At 35.0% G+C, this 23,423-nt stretch overlaps 1 long non-coding RNA gene across 2 annotated transcripts in view; it reads right to left on the minus strand.

Annotated features, from left to right (window-relative positions):
- Positions 1–23,423, minus strand: part of LOC138715131 (uncharacterized) — a 144,120-nt gene that overhangs the window by 25,171 nt on the left and 95,526 nt on the right. Inside the window, exons 1-2 of one of the 2 annotated variants that reach the window (XR_011336160.1) lie at positions 16,855–17,206; positions 7,121–7,281 (exon numbers count right to left, since the gene is read on the minus strand). This is a non-coding gene — a long non-coding RNA (uncharacterized lncRNA). Of the gene's footprint in view, positions 1–7,120; positions 7,282–16,854; positions 17,207–23,423 lie in introns of those variants that run through there. The other variant, XR_011336161.1, reaches the window with a different exon arrangement.

The raw sequence follows: 23,423 nt of genomic DNA on the forward strand, positions 1-23,423 counted from the left end.
TTGGACTTCGTAAGCTGAAAATGGCGGCAAGTACGATTAGCTTTATTGAAGATTATCGTGGACTGATATATATATATAGTGAAGATGATGTTCAACATGGTGCACCATGTAGACACAAAATCTACATTCGTCTTGACTGAACGTGCGTGTTCAATTTGCGACTTTCAGTATTGCACGCGCAGAAAGTTGAACCGTGTAGATGCACCTTAAGATGTTTAAGATATGTGACTTTCATTATAGTATCTCGTGAATCACAAAATTACAAGAAAACGCGTAGAAAAAGACATCATTCCCAAATTTACCTACCTATTATTACACATGTTTATATAAATGTTGTTGCAATAGGAAGTTTATATCTCCATTTTGTCTTTTGTGTTAGCTTATGACTGCAGTATGTTTGTCTAAGCGATTTCATTTCCAGGTTTTTTCCTAAACCCCTAGAAGCGGAAGACTTTTTCAGTAAAAGTCCATGGAATTCATGTTTGTACGGAACAATTACGACCCAAACGCAAATAAAGTCTTACAACTTGAATGGCTAAACTAATATTGTGCTAATATTTTAGTAGCCTGTACAATGTTGGCCGACAATGCTGTTGCCACTCACACCTCACGTAGGCACACAATAGGTTTATCGTGACCGCTTCACTGGCGCCAATTCATTTTACCATGCATCGGTAAAGGCTGCGTCTGTAGTAGTCACAACAGTAAATATTATTTTCAGCAACTAATAAAGGGAGTAAAGTCGCGCAGTTTCAGTGAAAAAAACGTTGCCTTATTGAACAAAATAATCAGTGTGCTATACTTCATTAATACCAAATGTTATTACTTATTAGTAACCGGGCACATGTAGGAATAAATTAATCTTCGAACAGAAAACTATTTTCTTTTTTCAGACGAAAAAATTTGAAGAACGTATTACATGGGGAAAGAATTTAATGTGAAACTACAAAGATTCGTTCATGTAAAAGAATGTCACAACGTTATTGTCGTAACGAGAAATTCTCGACGAACTTTATATTAATCTCTTTACTACACATTTTCAGATGCAGATGACTGCTTGTTAATTCTCAGTGGTACTAATTGGTGATATGTAAATTAAATATCCGTGTTACTGTATTGTACAACGTATTAATTTGTTTTAAATAATCACAGCTATAACCGTGTGTAAGGGAACTTAATAGGATCCTTTTGAGAGATGAATCAGGGATGGGAGTTAAACATAAAATTCTTAATGTCATTGTGATCGTTTGTGAACGATTTTTTAAATATTCATACAGATACATTGCAACGTAACAGTAGCAGTTGAATTACAAAAAAAAAAAAAAAAAAAATACACACATCATAATTATGTAACTGCACGAAAGGTTCAGTAACAACGCGTCACAGAGGGACATTGGTGGCGGTGCATTTCCTCCATCCCGCTCTAGTCTTGCTTACGACTTTCTTCTGCCGTCATTGAATCACGTCTTCCTGTTACACACTTTATTACTGATCAATGAAATTACGGCCAAACCTCAATGTTACGTAACAAACCAATAAGGACACATTTGTTAGCATTTGCTCTACAAAATCGCCCAACAACATCCCTCCCGTTTTCCTGGAATACGCATTCGAAAATTCACCTAAAATGTTACTTTTCTCAAAACGCACACAATCACAAAGATATTAGACTTATGAGTCTCCTCCCACCCTATACAGGGTCAACCGTAAGTAATGTCATTAATTTCAGGAAGCTGTTTTTTTTTTCTTTTAGATATTTCAAACAAAAATATATAATACAGTGTTGCTTGTTTTTGCTTCGTTTTCGAGACAAAAATTGTTTTACGTGAAACATTTTATAGCGTGTTCTGGGAAAGCTATTCATTTAATTCCCAATATACTCAGTCAACTTAAGAGAGCAGTGTATTATGATAATAAATGATTGAAATAATTTTAGTTTCGTCGTTTAAATATGCAGAAATTTGATCCGAACAAATGCACCTTTTCGTTCTGCAAAGGAATTTTAAAATGTTAGATTTGTTCGGATCAAATTTCTGTATATTTAAAGGACAAAACTAAAATTCTTTCAATCATTTATTATCATAATACACTGATCTCTTAAATTTTCTGAGCATATTGGGAATTAATTCGGTAGAGTTGCAAAGCTCTTTGTCAAAGCACGCTATTAAATGTTTCATATAAAACAATTTTTATCTCGAAAAGGAAGCAAAAAACGAACAGAATTGTATTAAACTTTTTTATTCGAAATATATCAAAGAATAACACCCTGAAATTAATGATACTACTTACGGTTCATTCTGTAACATGATCAGTCGTAGGGCATATACAGTATCACATTTATTTTTCCAATATAAAATGGTCTCGTGGCTGCTGTGGCATAGAGTCATGAAACTACGGATGGTGCGAACCATTCATAAACTACAAGTAAAAATATCCATTCCCTCTACCCTGGACTAAAAAAGCGCTGTTCACAAGAATCCGACGTAACTCTGCAATGTAGTAAATCTAAAGTACATTGATTCTTGTACCGTTTCGTAATACCCGGACTCATGGAATATGGCAGTTCTCTCTCACAAACACATCATCTCTCTTTCTCTTTTCCACTCTGAAACTGGATTTCGTTACTAAAGCTGACTTCTTGCTGTCGTGGGAGAAATAACGCCACATACAGTAAATCCTGAGCGTCAGGTGATGGTAGCGTGAAGTGTTTGTACATAATTCCTCGTGACACACACACACACACACACACACATGTATATACGCACGCACACTTCTGAAGTCGCTTAAGAATAATTCCTGAATCCCTCGTCTGATTGCACTTCAGTTTCGAAAGTTGCAACTCAGACAGGTGTAATCAAGGTTAGTAGGTGACAATGCAAGACGTTTCCAATTAATAGAACAGTCTCTGTCAAATCTAAACAATGCAATTTTGTAAGACTGTTGCTACTACAATTGCTTCTAATGCTGCTGCTATTGCTATTACGACTACTTAGATTAAAACTGTTATTAGTGTTTTATTAGAAATTATTATTATTATTATTATTATTATTATTATTACCCAATTAATTGAAAAACATCGCGAATATAACATACATTGCTTTCATAGACTACGAAGAAGTATTTGATATGGGAAACTGTAAATTTGTCCGATGGAAATAATTAGGGCCTATTTATAATCTAACATGTAGACTCGTCCGCATTCCTACTAAATATCGGTATCATGGAAGTGTAAACTAGCCCGCATACCTACTTAATGTCAGTATCATGGAAATGTAAACTCATCCGAATGCTAAAGAGAACATTTTCCTTCCCATTTTATACAAGCTTAGGACTGGCAAGTGGCATGGCTAAAAATATTTCTCATGAAAAGAATTACTTTTAATATAATCTACCATTGACAAAAATATAAAAAAAAAAACTCTGGCACAAAGGCCAGATGCCTTAACCATCTGCGTCACCCAGGCCGACTGGACAAACTTATCTTGGATTAAAATGATAAGAAGTAATTTTAATAAAATTTACCACGGACAAATTCCCTGCTTTACAATTTTCTAGGGCTGTACATATACGCAGTTGCTTATTAATTATTCTCTGTGTATATACTCTGTAGCTTAATGTACGTTTCTCTCTGAAATTCTTTTAAAACACTGATAAAATCGTAAATGTTTGGATGAGCTGTATTAAAATTCTTGTTGAAATTTGCATGAAAAAATTCACATGCGTTAGAAAATTAAATAAGAACTATTGATTCATTTTCACCTAAATGACTGTAATTTCTGAAATGGCTCCTATGTTGCCAATGTTAACAATAAACGCTTGGCGGAGAGTTTACATGTTATCAATGTGAAAAAATTAACGCTAGGGGGGACGAGTTTACATGTTCGATTAAAATGTCACCCCTTCGAAATGCGATGTGTTTGTCAGTTTCGGACGAATTTACATTGATAGGAAAAAATTCTGGACAATACTGCATTCCAATGGTCTACTAAAACAATTAGCCACCGGCGTAGCTCAGACGGTAGTGCGTTTGCCTGCTGAACCGGAGTTTCACTTAGGCGTGGGTTCGATTCTCGCTTGGATTGATTACCTGGTTGGGTTTTTCCAAGGTATTCCTGAACCGTACGGCGAACGTCAGGTAATCTATGACGAGCCCTCGGCCTCATCTCGCCAATTACAATCTGCTATCACCAATTTCACTGATCCTAAATAGCCCAGTAGACTAGTTATGTAGTTTTGGGCACTTCATAAAATCCCAAGTGTACGTGCACTTCACAACCTGCCTTCCAGAGCTTGCTACGGCTAAGACGGTTAAATTTAGCGGTTTAGACTAGCAACATTTAGCAGATGAATGTGAAGGATACTAATTTTCCTGTAAGCGTAGTCTGATTAACAGTAAGGTATTAATGAATAGCATCGCCATAAGCATTTGCTTCAATCTTCGTGTAATTTGCCGGCGTTAGTCCTCACTCTTGTTAGGATTAAGATCTGATATTCACAAGCAGCGATATTCTCTGGGCACGTGATTAACATTGTCCAAAGGCACATGAGAAGTGACGGGTTCTTAAAAGGAAATTCCAGTGATTGCGTGAAATGTCTATATTCCAATTGAAGTAAGAAAATATAATACTGTATCCTTTCTATAACATTGTACTGTAATATATTTTATTTGAGAGACTTACATATACACACACACACAGACACATATTTGAAGGATCATTATTTTGATCATTAGAGAATTTTGAAAGGGGAAAGACGAAAATGGACGTAACTTAACAGCTACCGCCAAAATTCGTATTTTTATGCCCTAAATGTTAGTATTGCAACATAGTATGGTTCAAGATCATTAAACATTTCCTCTAGCTCAGGTAGTATTCTCATTGTCACTGGTACTTTCTTACTGTCTGATAAACATTGAAACTTGTTAGTCAATGCTTTGCAATGAATGTAAAACAAAGAGTTTAATTCACTATTCGTAGGTAACGAAGTCTGTGGCCCGCGGTTTACACATTTGAAACATCAAGCACACTTTGAATTCCGAAGAATTGTAAACCAGGTGCTTACCTTATTAATAATAATACCTTAGTCACCTTAAAATCACCTTAACACCCAAGAATTAAAAAACAACTATTGTGTAAAGATATGTGACCTATATTTTACATTTAGGAAATAATAGTTTTGTTTTTGAACTTTAATTTTGCTCCGTGTATTTTCCGCACTCATTTTATGTACAATTTTTTTTTTTCAGTGTAGTATGAATTTTCCCTCCCTAAATTCCATTGCAATACTTGTATTCCACGCATTGTTCATTGACCAGTACCCAACTCAACTGCCTGCTTCACAAAGAAACCCTAAATAACGTTAATTCAACACAGATGCTTGTCCTCGTAAATTACGCCTAAGGGCAGTGATTGTGGCAAGTCCGAGAACAGTAAATATCATTTGAGGTTCCAATACCGATAATCCTTGTAATGTTAGTTTTACTGTTTAACAGGTGTCCGTTCAGTTGTCACCGCAACATGAAGAATGCATCGTTCCCAAGACTACCTATTGAGAATACTACGTCTGCTATGTACTTTGCATTCATTATGATCGTCATATACCCAATTTAATTATTATTTATAATTCAAGATTACCAGTAGTCGTAGGTGACAAAAGTACTGTATTCTTAATTACTGTATACTTGAATAAAACCCAGATTAAGAAGTCTAATTTTAAAAATTCGCATATTTTACGCACCCCAATTTTTCAAACAGCCAAAATAGATTAAAAAGTGCGCAAATTACGCGAGCAAATACGGTATTTCCTTTGAGCGTTATTTATACACATTCCAGATATAATACCACGGGTTCGTAATTTTGTTGTCTCCCATTTTACTACAAATATGAACTAAAACAACACTCTTTCTTTTAGTTAAATATATTAACGATGATCAAATACAAACTACGCATCGTCACCTATTTGACGTTAGTCAATTCATTTGATAGGTCTATATCTTCATTTAAGACCATCGATTTGAGCGTTCTGCGTACGTATCAAAGTTAAGTTTTTTACGTTATGTCTTTCCGCTTCAAAATATAGCCTAATACCTTTGAAAAAGGCTGGGTATTCTGAAATGGGGACAAGTGGTCAATAGGCTTAGAGCGCACTTAAATGTGACATGATTTCCGAGATCTCTTGCAAGAATACGAGAACGCATGGATCTTCTAGAATCTAGATTATTTTCCTATCAATTTTTTTTCTCTTTCAGCCAATATAATCATATCGATTTGGTGAATGTCAGCTTTTACTAAAGTTAAAAAAAAAAGTAAATTAAACTCTTTGACATTCGTTGGAAATGAGAAATTCAAATTCTCTTGATTACGGTTGGTAAAACCAACTGGAAATCCCTTCAGAAATGTTGAGGATTATGTACAGAAGTAAACAGTGCGGTTTTCTTACTTCTAAAAAAACCCTCTCTTATTAATTACCGCGCAAACCAACCGATGCAGAAAATTCGTATGGAGTTGAAAGCGGCCTTACAGCAATACGTTAATCTGCTCTTTGTGACGACTCTGGAACGATTTGAACCAAAATTTTGTCGCGAGGCCTTTAACCGAAGTTGCGACACACACTGCAGAAGCGAAATTGCCCAACACCAATTTCCTGTAAACATTTATTGTGAACGCAGTTTTCCTGCATTCGTGTTTACGAAGAAAAATAAATCGTACTTGTTTTCTCAGAACTCGTAGCAGAAGATAAAACGAATGTTTTTTATCAGGATGCTGGAGCCAACCGTCTCGTTTAGTTGTATTTTCATTTCTAAGCCTATGAATGAATGTGTACACATCGTAGCGAATAAATATATCCTGGATATACGTAATCTATTTATATTGCCAAGGCCGTGAGCGGCAGGAAGCATTCGGAGCCCGGCCTCTGTTAGACGACAGATTCAAACCAAGATTCGATTTCTTGCAGGTCTCGTGGGGCTTGTTTTAATTTTCGTAGGTAGCAATGCATTTATTCTGGATTTAGATTTAAGTTGTATTTGGAACGAAGGAGTAAGTCTTACGTCTGTCAGCTTCTTGTCTTTTCGTACGTAACCTGAACACGGAAACAATTAACGTAACACGTAGTTTCTTACCTTCTATAATCTTCAACTAGGATTTCCAGACGTCCGGTTTTCGCCGGACGTGCCCTGCCTCTTAGGTGTCCGGCCACGCATTGTAGAAAATCATAAATTGTCCAGATTTTCTCTGTCGTCAACTCTCGTGGACCAAAGAGAGAAAGCGTCATGACTGGATCCTATGAGAGGAATTATATGTTTAAAATTTAATAATAATAATAATAATAATAATAATAATAATAATAATAGTAATTCCTTTATTTATACTGGCAGAGTTAAGGCCATAGGGACTTCTCTTACACTCTACCAGGTCACAAAGTATACAAGCAGTTAAAATTTAACAAAAAGTTAAAGAACAGAATACTAACATATCACAATAAAATAATAATAATAATAATAATAATAATAATAATAATAATAATAGCATAATAAAATGGACACTAAACTACATGAAAATATTTATTTATTTATTTATTTATTTATTTATTTATTTATTTATTTATTTATTCTGGTGTAGTTAAGGCCATCAGGCCTTCTCTTCCACAACACCAGGAATACAAATACAATAACAGAAATAAAAAGGAAAAAAAAAACACTATAAACGAAGTAAAGTCACACAAAAATATACACAGGTTGCAGTCACACAAACTTTAAATGAGTGATTAAGTATAATTAATTGTATCCTAATTAACTAACATAAACAAGAAACTTGCGATTTTAATCTGGAGTAAAAAAAAACACAAATCGACACTTCTAGCAATATCTAAAAAGCATTAAACAAGACAAAATTTTCCAATTTAATTTTGAATTGTGATAAAGTCCGGCAGTCCCTGACATCATTAGGTAGCGAATTCCAGAGACGAGGTAATACCATAATAGAAAAAAAAGAAAGTAAAATACATTGGAAATATAGTGAAAGCAACTCATTTAGTACAAATGGTTAATATGGAAAAACGTAAGGAAGAATATATCAAAATGGAATGTAATAAAATAATAATAGAAAAGGAAAGAAATACGAAAATTAAATAAAATTCACGATAAAAAGGCTATGATAATAAATTCATCGGCTGATAAAGAGAACAAATAGGGGAAAGGAAGGAAAAAGAAATATATAGCCCATATTTTTACAAAACTATGACAGAGAAAAGTCCTTATAACTGAAAGGAATCTAATTCAAAAAGTGCAATTTTAATTTATTTTTGAAACTAGACAATGTCCGATAGTCTCTGACATGTTGTGGTATAGAGATCCAGAGATGAGCTGCAGAGACGGTGAAAGATGAAGAGTAGAAGAATGTTCTGTGTTTAGGAATGGAGAGTGTGATATGGTGTTGTGATCGAGTATCTATTTCGTGATATGAGGACAAATGTTGAAAACGAGAAGCTAGATAGCTAGGGTTAGAGGTTTGAAGAATATTGAAAAGTAAAGTGAGAGAGTGAATAGTTCTTCGCTCTTTGAGACGGACCCAGGACAGCATATTTAGTGAAGGTGTGATACGGTCAGATTTACGGACGTTGCAAATAAATCGAACGCATGCATTATGAACACGCCGTAGTCTGTCTGTCAGTCTCATGTTAAGGTCAGTGTAGAGTGTCACAGTAATCAAAATGAGGCATCAAGAGCGACTGCACTAAATTCTTCTTTAGAAGCAACGGAAAGAAATTTCGACATCTATCTTGTGTGAATTTCACCAGTATTTACTACTGAATGAGAAACAACATTATTTTCCTTCCTCAAACAAATTGGATCATTAGAGAAGTAGTCTACCAACAGTCAGGAAATTAAAAAGGTATACATTTATTTATAATCTGTACGATTAAGTGGTTAACTTAATTAATGATCATTAGCAGTTCTACACAAGTTTCATTGTATACTACTACTAAGAATTCTCCTTTTTCCATAAAGGTATTAAAAATAAGCGTCATCTCACGTTGTCATGTCTTCTTGTTTTGTGGAAAATCCTCCTTTTCTGATATAAGTCCTATCTTCAGCCACTTTGGAGCTTGCAGAAGTGTGTAGAACAATGCAACAGGATTGTCTTTTTATGAGCGGTGAAAGAGCTATGCTATAGTCCTGGGGCGATCGGGTTAGGTCACATTAATATATTAACAAGAAAAAGAATTTCATGCAAATGCATGTTTTTATAGGAACATAGGACATAGCTCAAACTTAATATTTATCCATTTCATTACTTTCCGGTTCCAAATATGTGTACTTTTTCCGTGCATATTTGCATGTTTTGGCCTTTTTGGGGATAAAAACATACATAATGCATATTTAAGCAATTTTTAGCTCAGTCATGCATATAATAATACATTATATTCAGTTTAAATGCATGTTTTAATGGTTTTGAGTGGACACCTCAGTTCCTCAATTTTTACGTCCCTTATTTTAGCTTCAGGAATCAGGATAGAAGAAGGAAAAGAAAAAAAAAACTCAATGACAGAAAAATGCTCATTCAAGTTTGCACGCATACCTTCTTACGATGTAGAGAAGTTATTGTCTGCTTACAAAAACATATTGACTGACAAGCTCAGGAACCTCACAGAAACTAATTTAGAAATGTTGTTAATTGTTAACTGTGCAAAAAAAAAAATAGAAATAGAAATAAAAAATTTTGAACAAAAATGAAAGTGCATTTTTTAATGTATTTTTCGCTTGATCGTGCATGTTTGATAGTGCATGAATGCATGCATATTTTGGGATTTTGTAGTGCATGAAATTCTCGTCTCTAGTCATAACAGTAACATAATCTAATAATTTTCATAATGTAAGCCATTCAACTAACAACCAGCCGCTGATAGCGATGTTTAATCAAGGGGATGTTTGGAAGATAAATATTAAAAAGTATAGAACATCGCGTCTTTGTAAGAATTCTCGAGACAGTAAATAGTTACGTGAGCTCCAAGCTTGTTGGCCACTTGTCTCAATCCGAAGTTTACTGTTTTACTGAAAAATTGTAATTTATAATAAAGAAAAAAGCTATTAAGTAACGTAAGAAAGGAAGACAGAAGCTAAGCTCTAAATATGGTGTAAAAGTATAAGAAATGGACTGTTATGTTACTGATATATAGTAATAGTACTGGTGGTGGTGGTGGCATTTTATTTAGCGACGCTTTCAACAGCAGACTTTATTCAGCGTCGAAATTCAATGCGAGCTAGAAGTAGCCGATAAAGTTTGCCTGGAGTCCTTTTCATTTTAATATTCCAATAACTTTACTTACTTACGTTCACAGAACACGTTTCCAAACCGCACATCAGTGACTGTACCATTTTACTGGCCACATTGGAACCCACTACATATTGGTGTTGTATTCATAACCACATTTCAGTCACATCGTACGTATATTGCCTTCCACAATTATTATAAATCATCAGTTTTTTATTACATTATAATTTTAGATGTTCAATTGTCTCAACTACGCTCTTTTACTAGACTTTCAAGGTAATTGTTCAATATCATATACTTATTAACATTTATGAAGAGTTATTTTTTCTAATACAATCTGATGATGACTGAAAGAGCGAAAGTATTCCTTGTTAATATTTAATTTATTTTGTTATTCACATACAAAAAGTGATTTAACAAAGTTTGTGACAGTCAATGAAGGATTTTACATAGTTTAATACATTAGTTACATACGTGACTAGTCGGTTCAACATGTTCTCAAAATCAAATTGAAAGAATCAAAAGACATAAGCCTATAATTAGAACGAGAATTTTATATTTTGGGCATTTAGTACATTGCAGATATTTAAATGACAAATGATCACATACTAAATAAAAAGCATTCTTTATGTTCCTAATAACTATTGCTTAAGACAAATTGAAAGAATCGAAGGACATATAGAATCAGAAGTTTGTATTTTGGGCACGAAAATATTTCCACTGACGAATATAATATGTGAAGTAGCTTCTAGTGGCATGAACATTCGACAATTGGCGCCAGTTTACAAACTCGTATTTTTTGCGTTTGATGGCATTGGGTTACACTTGTCCCAAATTTATACTTACCTCTGTTCGCCGTAATAAGGAAGTAGAGCCAATGTATAATTTTCCTTGCACCTGTTATTTATACTTAAATATATGTTTTACCTATTTTCTGATAAATAAATTCATTTCTTATAATATGTTATTAACAATTTGCATATATGAGAATGCGATTTTTATTTTCTCCCTCAGTTTTTAATGATGAAACTTTCTGTAAACAGAATTTTTTATTCTCACTTTTCAGTCTTCTGCAGTAAATATTAATGATAAGTTTGGTGTGTCAGGCCACCGTTAAGGAGCTGGTCTCCTGATCTAAAGCTACGCCTGGTCGTGGATTTGAATCTTGCTTGGAGATTGTTATCTGATTATACAGGGACATCATTTTATTTTTACTTCAATTTTTATTGTACCTGAGTTTATGAATGTACTTCACTCCCACCCCCTCTACTAGTAAACTCCAACCGTCCTCCACACAGAACCGAGGCCGCGTATGCAGTACTGAGTTAGTGAGTATAGTACGTTCCAGAAATATGTTCGCATTTTCCAGTGACGAATGCGCTTTCAACATTGAATCATATTTTCGCACAGATACTGTCGTCCGTTTGCCTACGTCGCATCCCGGTTTCCCCCACCTGCTTCTGTTCGCCCCTCTGTAAAGTCTAGTAGCTGGGCTGTCTTACCTCTTTTCTGGAAACATTAATTTCTGTTAGGAATTGGACGTCTACGTAATATTATACAACTGTTTAAAATAAATAAAAGGGCCTCGTTAAGTAATTAACTGTCACGTGACTTCCCCCTCCCCTTTCTACGACCCTGCGACAAAACCACTTGAACAGACAGTAGGTAGCATTTCTGAGTAATTTTATCTTTTCGGATCGGGCAGAAGTGAAGATTAAATTTACAGTACGTAAGGTACTCTTTTATAGAGCAGGTATAGAATTATTTCAACATGAGTTATTCGTACGAAGGACGAAACTGGTAATTGGGATTAGGTACAGTAGTCTATAGTGCGATAATATGCACAAAAGAACTGAAGCCTATATCGAAATGAATGGCCACCATTTTCAAAAATGTGTTTAAATCAGAGGCGTATACTGGTTAAAGAATTTGGGCTACCGCTGACCCTATTATTACACAAAATATATCTAACAATTACTTTAATTTTAATTACTATGGTAAAACTAATAATACAAAATTATTACATTATGTTATATTATAAACTTTTTCTTTTGTAATTTCCTTGGGCTACCGCCGGTAGCCCCGGTAGCCCGCAAAATACGCCCCTGGTTTAAATATCCATAGGCTATTATGATTATTTTTCAATTTAACTTCATTCTCTATATTGTACGCTAATGTGCTGTAACAGTACAATATACACTGCATAATTAATAGGTCTGAATGGATAGTTCAATTCGTGAGTAAAATCACTAAGTGTTAATACAGTACTGTATTTTGATTAAACAAAAACCTAATGAAAATTATCAAACTCAAAATTGCGATATTTCCTAGTTTACATAAATGGATGAACTACTTTTCTTCCCTCCTATACCTAGTAAAGTGATTTGTCTTTTACGCCAGTACCATCGAACTCCAGTCTTGGAAGGGGGAGCAAGCGGTGTGTCCGGTTCTAGACCTTTAATCCGAAGATATAGCCCTGTATTTGTCAGTGTTTTCCCAACTGTAATGCGAATATCAGGTAATCCATGACGAATTCTCGCCCCCATCTCGCTAATAAATTATTTTGCTACTAGCAATTCCACCGACGCTAGAGAACCCCGCAATTCATACAGGTCGTTCAATAACCGATTATAAATGGAAAGATGCGTTAGGTAGATTCTCTAGTTTAACTTGAATCTGACGTGAGCGGGAATAGAGATGTGTGTTAAAGTGATGTAACTGTGTTATTTTGCACTGTTTGTGATACGAATGAAAGTGCAAACTTGCCTTCACAAGTGACAAAATATTGATTCTTTAAAACATGCTAAATGTTAATATCTAAATAAGCCCGTTCAATGTTTTCAATGCATGATTATACAAGATGTGAAACTCTCTCGCTCAAACTCACAATTCATACAGTAAGCTGCTAAATGTCCCAATAATTGTTTTACCTGTAGAATTTCAACTCCAGTATCTGGCACCGACGATATTTGAAAGGCGTGTCCCGTGTGTGAAGGTTGAAAAATTAAAAAAAAAAATAAAATAAAAATTTGTAGGTTAAAAAAAATTTTCCATTGATTTCAGGCAATCGTCTCATAATATTTATATCAACATTTTGATCTACACATTTGTCATTACGAACTCTGTGAAATGATTGACGGATTTTTCTATCTTTAGATCTCAGCTAAAATTTCTAAAATTTCAAGAAAATGTACTGTACTTCCTCATTTAGCTTATCAGTAATTGTAAAATTCCTATGAATGTTTGCTTTCGAATTTGCTACATTAACAGTCAAAAATTGAACCCCTGTCTTCAATTTCATCTATGTTCATGTTCGTAAGTTAATCCCGCCTACAAGACCTAGCAATTCCTACAATCATAGTTGCTTTAATCATAATCGTAAGGAACTTCAATTAAACATTACTTCATATCTTCTTTCGTGAAAACTTAGGGCTTAAAGATTTATGTCAAACACTTTTATTCTTTAAATTTATTTATGAAATTAGGCAGTATTAATATCGTTGTTCAGACATTGTTCCGAAGTTCTGAATACTCGGCCTACATACTTCCAGAAGATTGAAACGTATGGTAGGTACTATTCCTTTCCCTTTGCTCAAAATAAGCTACCGGTACTAATAGTTTCTGATTAATTATCCTTTTTTCTGAATTAGCCATTGTATCAAAGTACTGTATACTTTGTCATATCTTATTTTCGATTTTTGAGGCACTAATGAATCGCAACCAAACTTCAACGCCACATTTACTTTTTTATTTTCGGGTATTGAAGAATATTCATTAACACTTGTGTATTGACCATGGTGGAATTAGTTTAAACAATTATTAAATCTTTTAACAAAAATTATTAATTTAGTTTCATATTTATTCATTACCTCCCTGCAGTTTTGTTTCAATTGCTTATTTATATTAAGTTTATTATTTGAACGTATTAGAGTTACGCAACGAAATAAAGTACCTATTGATTTGTCTCTCTGTAAGGTAGGTCAGTTATACGTAACTTAAGTCTCAAGGTATTATGCAAGATGTGAAGCTCTCTCGGTCCAACTCACAATTCGTACAGTAAGCTGCTTATGTCCCAATAATTGTTCTAACTGTAGAATTTCAACTCCAGTATCTGATACCGACGTTATTTGAAAGACATGTCCCGTGTATGAAGTAGGGACTTCTAGGTTAAAAAATTTGCCAATGATTTCAAGCAATCGTCTCATAATATTTATATCAGCATTTTGATCTACACACTTGTCATTACGAACTCTGTGAAATGATTGACGGATTTTTCTATCTTTAAGTCTCAGCTTGAATTTCTAAAAATTTCTAAAATTTCAAGAAAATGTACTGTACTTCCTCATTAAGCTTACCAGTAATTGTAAAATTTCTATGAATGTTTGCTTTCATATTGCTACATTAACAACCAAAAATTGAACCCTTGTCTTCAATTTCATCTATGTTCATATTTGTAAGTTAATTCCGCCTACAAGACCTAGCAATTCCTACAATCACAGTTGCTTTAACCATAATCGTAAGGAACTTCAATTATTTATGTCCAACACTTTTATTCTTTAAATTTATTTATGAAATTGGGCAGTATTAATATCGTTGTTCAGACATGGTTCCGAAGTTCTGAATACACGGCCTACACACTTCCAGAAGATTGAAACGTATGGTAGGTACTGTTCCTTTCCCTTTGCACAAAATAAGCTACCGGTACTAATAGTTTCTGATTAATTATCCTTTTTCTGAATTAGCTGTGTGAAAGTACTGTATACCTTGTCATATCTTATTTTCGATTTTTGAGGCACTAATGAATCGCAACCAAACTTCAACGCCACATTTACTTTTTTATTTTCGGGTATTGAAGAATATTCATTAACACTTGTGTATTGACCATGATGGAATTTGTTTAAACAATTATTAAATCTTTTAACAAAAATTAATGATTTTGTTTTATATTTATTCATTACCTCCCTGCAGTTTTGTTTCAATTGCTTCTTTATATTAAGTTTATTATTTGAACGTATTAGAGTTACGCAAGGAAATAAAGTACCTATTGATTTGTCTCTCTGTAAGGTATGTCAGTTATACGTAACTTAGGTCTCAAGGTCAGCTGTTAGTAGCTGATAGAACGAAATCAACGTTCAGATGAGTCAGTACAAACCAAAGGTCCTATAGCACCATTTGTATTGCCGTGATTATTTATTAATAACATTGTTAACGAATGTTTTACATCTAAATGCCTTATTTAAATTTCATTTAATTTACACATTACTATATCAACGTAGGATACATAGATTGGCCTACAGAATATTACACACAGTCAGTTTTTAATGCATTGAAATGATACATTTTATATTTTCGTGTAGTATTATAAAATTAATTTATTTAAATTTAAGAGAAAGGCAGAAAATAAAGATTGGAGAATGCTGGTTTGCAGTGAAAGACCTGCCATTAGGCAGAACACTATGTACAATATATATATGTATTTAAATTTAAACTACAATCATTGTGCTAAATATAGCATGCGCTACTTGTATGTTAGTGCACAACAGAATCTCGGAAATAGAAAAAAACTGGACTGCGTCTCGTTTACCCCCCCCCCCCCAATGTTTCTCGATTCTATTGTAATACACTTTCCTCACACGTAGCGTAATAGCGTATAATCTACTGTTGGTGGACTAGTGTGCTCAATACGATGAAGATTATTTCATTAACACAACAGTTGCACCTAAATTAAAGTTTGCAAGTAGTTATGTAGCAATTGTACAGAAAAAAAAAATCATTTAACTTGTTCGGTACAAGATAACCTTCGTGTTTCCGAAAATTTTCGGTCTATTTTTCCAAGTTAAGCGAAATATTTACTACAGTGAAGAAAATACAGTACACTGTTTTCAAATAATTCGCCACTGGATTGCCTTTCTACTACAACCATTTTTACCAATTATGATCCTTGGTTGATGCTGTTGCTACCGGATGGACGATAAAACAAGTACTTGAAAGAAATAAAAAATGCAGTCGCATTGTCGGGTTCATAAAAACTTCTACGAAGAGAATTTAATATTATTTACAGTGTACAGTATATTGAAACAAACTTACCATTTCTTGCTTTCAGCTCGATAATAATGTCTCTGGGGAAACAGTAAAAGAAGCTCTAATGAAGCCGTGAGCTACTTTGTCAAAAAAAATCCTGGTTTAATAATCTGGGCATCTGTGTGAAACAAAGTGCTTAAACTGTATCTGCGTTTAATCTAATTTCATCATTAAGATCTTTTCTTCATATCCTTGCCAAGTCATCTGCATACAAATTAAAGAGAGTAGCGCACAAACTGCAACCACAGTCTCGTATATACAGTCACGAAGCTTGAGTTTATGAGGGTATTACGAACAATAGACTGTGTAGGTATTATTTCGCATTGACCATTGACTGTGATGAGACGATAGTAGCGATCCTAGTGGTTAGCAACTATCTATGGATGCATATTTACTACGTATTGAGCTTCGTGACTGTATATACTAGACTGTGCTGCAACCTTGTCTAATTTTAATTTTAAATAATTAGTGGTATTTTATTTCGAGGCCATTGAAACTTTACCTGCTTCTAAGTTCCATAATTTTAAGAAAGATGTCGAACTATTTCCCTGCTCTGCAAACACGGCTTTTCCACTTTCTCAGTAGTGGTATTCAGTGAATACTGTCGAGGTGTGGAATTTCCGGGATGTAGAGCTTCAAGAAATATATGCTCCATGAGTTATTTCTTTGTAATACCAGGTCGCAGGCAGCTAGATATTAAAGCTTTGTTGCTGAAAGAACTTGTAAAACCTTCCAAAGTATAAATTTATCCCTGAATGACCATAGCGCAGGGTTATCGAGTAGGCTTTTCTGTTCGCGTGGCCGAGTTAAAGCCTTGGTTTTTCTGAACCGACGCATGCGAGGTGCGTGGCCCGTCTCGCACAATCCGGACTACACCAGAGATAGTGAGTGGTTTATATAGCACACCTCGCAACTATAGAAAGCACTCACTATCTTTTGTGTAGTCCGGATTTGTGCAAGTAGGGCCTCGCACTCGTTGGTTCAGAAAAAAAAGTCTTTAGAGTTCGTGACCTTGGAAAACACAGAATCACTGCTGCAATCTGGATTTCCCTGGGTCTTTCCAGTTGATCAGTCAGCATTCTCTTAATTCTCCATAATTTAATTATTTGTGCACCATATAATAGCCCTGTCTGTCTGTCCCGTCCCGTCCCGTCCAGTCTAGTGTATCTAGCGCAGGGGTACTCAACCCTATGAATACTGCGGGCCAATATTTAAAAAAAAATGTTGTTTTGGAGGGCCGCAGGCATACTCCAATAATAAATAATTTTCATAAATGTCTTACTAATTCGTGATTACTGTAATTTATAGTAATTAATAATAGAAATTAGTTCAACTTTTTTTTTTTTAATTTTAAGTTTACAACTTTACTATCGGGCCGCGGGTTGTGTACCGCTGAATTCTAGCCTATCTTGTCTGTTTGTCTAGTCTATCTAGTTCATCTTGTTCTTGTAGTCTATCTAGTGCGCTTTTCAAATGACAAGCAGTTTGTCCTAGAGAGCCTCGCGACCAATATCCAATCAGAAGGAACGAAAGAACTAGTCTGTCTGTCTGTCTGTCTGTCTGTCTGTCTGTCTGTCTGTCTGCCGGACAGTCTTTTCAATAAAAAATAGGTACTTTCTCACCGACTAATACTATATATATTTTTTTTTTTCGGACCTAATTTATTTTATGACCAAACGTGGAGTAATTGTTATTTCTCAGACAGCATATTTTTTTCCCATGGTAATCGCTTATGCTTTTGGTTTATAAAGGAGGTCTAAGGCTATATAACTTATCGTCAATAAGTCTTAGTAAATGTATATTAATATAGGCCTAAAGGCTTTTTTTTCTGGGGGGAGTATAATTGTGTCTATAGGTGCTAATTACTTTCACTGAAAATGTAAGTAGGTCTATATTTTGCTCTTTTTTCGAATTGAATAGAGCTAAGTTAACTTTACAAAACAATTCCTATGGATATTTTTAAGTACAAACATTTTAGGTTTACATGAAGAGTATTTAAATTTGAAATAATTATTTCTTACATAATAATAATTCCTTTGACATGAACAATTTTTGGGGATATACCGCCTAAATAATTTAATTTACCAGTTCATCTCCTGTGAGAAGCAAAATGAAAAAGATAATCAGTCGTAAGAGTCGACGTTAAATCGATATTATGTGAACAGTATTTCATTTCAAATAAAGACCTGATATTTTTTTAATTCACTAAAATTATCTTTTCACGTCCATAATTCCCGGATACATGGATTTGTAAGTAATGAATATGAACAAAATCCGTTCGGTATATTAGTAGAAATTGCTGTACACAGGCGAAATGCCAGACACCAAAAATTCGGCTCTAAAAACTTGTATTACCGCGAAATTTTCGTGATCGATTTTTTTTTTTTTGTGTCGTCACAACACTTTCTTTTATACTTGATATAATAAGAAAATATAAATAATTTGGAGGTCCTAAAAGATTTTCAGTGACAAATTCAATAATTGGAAGCGGAGCAGTATGTACTGACCGATTATTTAGTCCTGACAGCTCAGGGACGCAAAAGAGGGGAAGTAATAGGAGGAGTGGGGAAAGTTCCGGAGTAGAGATAGGGCGAACGGTCGGTAAAGGCAAGCGAGTGAAAAACCCAAACACCCCTTGGCGTAACTAAATGGACTCGCCTGTCCCATGCGCAGATCTCCGGCGACTATCAGGACTAAATAATCGTACTGTAATCTTCGATGCTGATGATGTTACAAATCGTATACGGCTATAGATGAATAGGAGATAATGTACGTTGTACAATATATTATACTGCACTCTTTACATCCAAATATAATCCGTAGCTGGTGATGCATAACGTTTCCCCTTAAGTAACACATGGCAGTTTTCTTTCTCCTTCCTCCTCCACCGCTATTTTTGTGCACAATAAATGAAAGGCCTTCAGTGGATATAATGGATCTCGGGATCCGAACGAGAAGTGCGTGTGTCGGTGTCGTTGTACGCAGCACATCTTGGTTCATCTGCCATGAGTCATTATTCGAAGAACCACATCCTGAACTCGTATAAAGGATTGCTCGCCGAGGGTAACCACAGTTTCCTCTACAGTCGGTGCAATCCGTCCGTAACCAATTCCTCACACTATGCTACCCAGGCGCTATTCCGCGTAATGCACTGACCCAGACGGGCATTGTGTTCTCAGAATGCATTGTACGAAAAAATGCTAATTATAATACTGTAATGGAGCGCTGTCGTCCCGCGCCGTGGCGTCGTGGTCTAAGGCATCCTGCCTAGAACTCGCGTTACGGAATGCGCGCTGGTTCGAGTCCCATGGGGGAAGAAATTTTCTCATGAAATTTCGGTCAGTGTATGGGACCGGTGCCCACCCAGCATAACGATGCACTTGGAGAGCTACGATAGGTAGCACAATCCGGTTACGAAAGCCAGCTATAACGGCCAGGGGAGGATCATCGTGCTAATCCACACGATACCTCCATTCTGGTTGAATGATCGTCCACCTCTGCTTCATCATGTGGGGCCAGCGACCGGCTGGTCGGTCTGGGCCCTTCATAGGCTGTAGCGCCACGGATTATTATTATTATTATTATTCGCCGCCTTGCTCTGTGGATGATGTTTGCGCTTTCCATCCAAGCGGCCCGTAGTTCGATTCCCGGAGTGGACATTGGAAGATATTAATTTAACTTGTCATATGTTGTCCTGTTGCGGTAAACCTGCACTGTGGTGACCACACAACCAACGAGGCCCGCAATGTGTCATGGAACTTAGAAGCAGATAAAGTTCTGATACCCTCGAAATGGAATAATTAATTATTTAAAGTGAAATTAATATAAACCAAGGTGTCCGACAAGGTTGCAGTTTGTCCACTACTCTCTTTAATTTGTATACAGATGACTTGGTAAGGATAAGAAGAAAGGATTTTAATGATGGAATTAGATTAAATGCAGATACAGTTTTAAGCACTTTGTTTTACACAGACGATCAGATTATTTTTAAACTAGGATTTTTTGACAAAAAAAAAAAACAACGCTGGAGCGAAATCTTCCCGTATAGCATCCGTGTCTACTTTAATTTCTGTTAAACTCAACCCTTTTTTTTTTTTTTTTTTTTTTTTTTTTTTTTTTTTTTTTTTTTTTTACGAAATATTACATACCAGCACAATGTTCGATATTTTCCATTTTGCCAATCTGTTTGGCGCACTAACTTCAAAATTAAACTACGCAATGTAGTCAACAAAAATTTCCTTTTTTTTTTTTGCGCTTGAACTAATATAAAATGGCCGCTAACAATGGCGGCATTGTTGACACGTTTTCAATGCCATTTATGTGTCAGGCCACGAACTTTTCAAACGCATCTCGTACATACATGTACCTCTAGGTCTACATATTCGAGTCCACTGTTGACTACCAATGCTATAAGTGACCAAACACGGAACCTAAAGTTGAAGATGTCAAAGGAAATAAAATGTACTTACAGCGTAGGCCTATGGTATAATTATTATTTTTATAATTATTTTGATAATATATAGAAATGTTATTTAGACATCACAAGAAAAAAGAGAGGTCTTCTCATATTAATGTAAAGACACGCAGTAGTCACAACATTTTTATACGCGTACTGGAAGTAATAGAAATTTCCACAGAAGCAAGAACACCTCTGGAATGTTTTCCACTGTTCATTGAAAGCTCTTGAAATACTTTTCAATTAGATCTGCTGAAATGCCACATTCAGCAGGGGCAACAACGCATAAATCTCTTTCAGGGTAATTGACATGTTGTTTGGAAAGATACGCCCCCGATCTAATACACATGCATCACATATCGGTAAATTAAACCAGGATGTTGAAGTGCTGTTCATGCTGCCCTGAAACAAAAGGTACAAAAGCGAGGTGTATTTGCACAAAGTGTGATGTCTGCTTGTGCACACAGCGTAGTAATCATTTGACGGACATTTATGAATAAAGTGAATAATGGTAATACATATTTCAGTAATTAAAATATAATTCTTTAGTGTTAAGCGTGTTTCGTACAAAACCAAATTGAATTCAATTAAGACTAATTAATGTACAGTATAGTCTAGGTACTTACAGTAATAACACAGTGAAGAAGTAGGAACAATCAATACATTAAATTTGTAATATTTGTTTCACATACTCAGAAGTCGTTCTGCGTGTTGTATATTATGTCATCATGCCGCTATCATTTCGACTTGAAAACTCTAAACTCGACCTACAACGAAGGAAAAGTTGTAACGCTTTGACATGAAAGGTTTGTTTTCTGTAAACTATGACGTCACTCGTTATGCAATGAAAACAGAAGGTTGTCACTTTCTTACATAATCCATGGCCTATTATATTACAGTAAAATTAGCATTACAAGGAGTAATTTATTCCCATATTGATATGAGAGCTTATTTGCTAGAGTTGTTGATTATTTTACTTGTGTGAACTATGTTAGCTACTTCAGATATCACGACCAATTCTTACAGGCATTAAACAAGTATAAAATCAACAATGATTTATAAATAAAGTTTAAATGTAACTGTGCAGGCAATAGTCTTGAAAATATTGGATATATATGGTTTACGTAGCCTATATCATATGAGTAAAAAAATATGCATCACTGCTTTTCGCTTTCCTATTTCTAATTTTATGAAGAAAATCTAAGTACAAAAGTTATTATAGGAGGCGAGGAAGGAATATGTCGATCGTGTTGAACAACCACCCGGTATGTATAAATAAATAAATAAATAAATAAATAAATAGCGAAATGAGATTTCATTTCTGTTATGAGTGAACTTCCTGCAGTTGTGTCTTCTATATTCTTTGAATCTTATGAGAAAAATTTATTGATTTTAATTAATGAGTTGCTTTCACCTCGTTTTGGGTTCTCCACGTGTAGACGAAGGCAGCAACCAGAGACAGGCAAAATGTCTTATCTGAGCGATGTTTATAATAATCAACAGCGATAGTCAAGAACGTCACATTTTTTTTTGTCGACCTGGTTGGCAAGTTGGTATAGCGCTGGTCTTCTATTCCCAAGGTTGCGGGTTCGATCCCGGGCCAGGTCGATGGCATTTAAGTGTGCTTAAATGCGACAGGCTCATGTCAGTAGATTTACTGGCATGTATAAGAACTCCTGCGGGACAAAATTCCGGCACACCCGGCGACGCTGATATAACCTCTGCAGTTGCGAGCGTCGTTAAATAAAACATAACATTTTTCACATTTTTTCCGCTCGTCTTCTCCTGAGTAACGGACAGTATCAGGCTTGCCAATGATTGTTTACGTCCGTGAGCGGGTTTACGCTTCGTCTCGTTCGCCCGCCTCCAACCTTCCCTCACAAGCAGGCAAGCAGTGTGGTTGCACGTGACTCCCAAACAATCCTAAGAGTGGCCCGAAAGGACTGTTTGGTTCCGCCGACCTGCGCCAGACTGTGCTGCTTTCAGATGCATGATAAATATGAACCAAGTCATTCAAACCTGACATGAAGCCTACAGATATAGACAAACTACTGAAAACTTAATTTGTTGTCTTCTGAAACGTACCGTTAATAAAGACAAAGAAAACTATTTCTCGTCAACATAATATCTATTAAATGCCAACAATTATTATAAATTACTTGCACTTTCCTTTTCATCGTAGTAATATAAATTTAATGCTAACCATTAAAACTTTCAGCTTCATAAATAAAAAGAAGTCCGTCCCTCAGAAGTTAAATAGCAAATCAATATTCTGGCCAAAAACTTTTATACATTTTACAGGTATTCATGAGGCTTTTAATTGTTGATAAGGAAAAAGTTAAAATGAAATATTTTTCTATAATAGTTGTTGATATTCATAATAATTGTTACCAATATCTCTTCTCTTCTCTTCTCTTCTCTTCTCTTCTCTTCTCTTCTCTTCTCTTCTCTTCTCTTCTCTTCTCTTCTCTTCTCTTCTCTTCTCTTCTCTTTCTCGTCAACATAATATCCATTAAATGCCAACAGTTATTATAAATTACTTGCACTTTCCTTTTCATCGTAGTAATATAAATTTAATGCAAACTATTCAAATTTTCAGCTTCATAAATAAAAAG

The sequence above is a fragment of the Periplaneta americana genome, chromosome 15 (genome assembly GCF_040183065.1).
Source record: "Periplaneta americana isolate PAMFEO1 chromosome 15, P.americana_PAMFEO1_priV1, whole genome shotgun sequence".
NCBI classification, from domain to species: Eukaryota; Metazoa; Arthropoda; class Insecta; order Blattodea; family Blattidae; genus Periplaneta; species Periplaneta americana.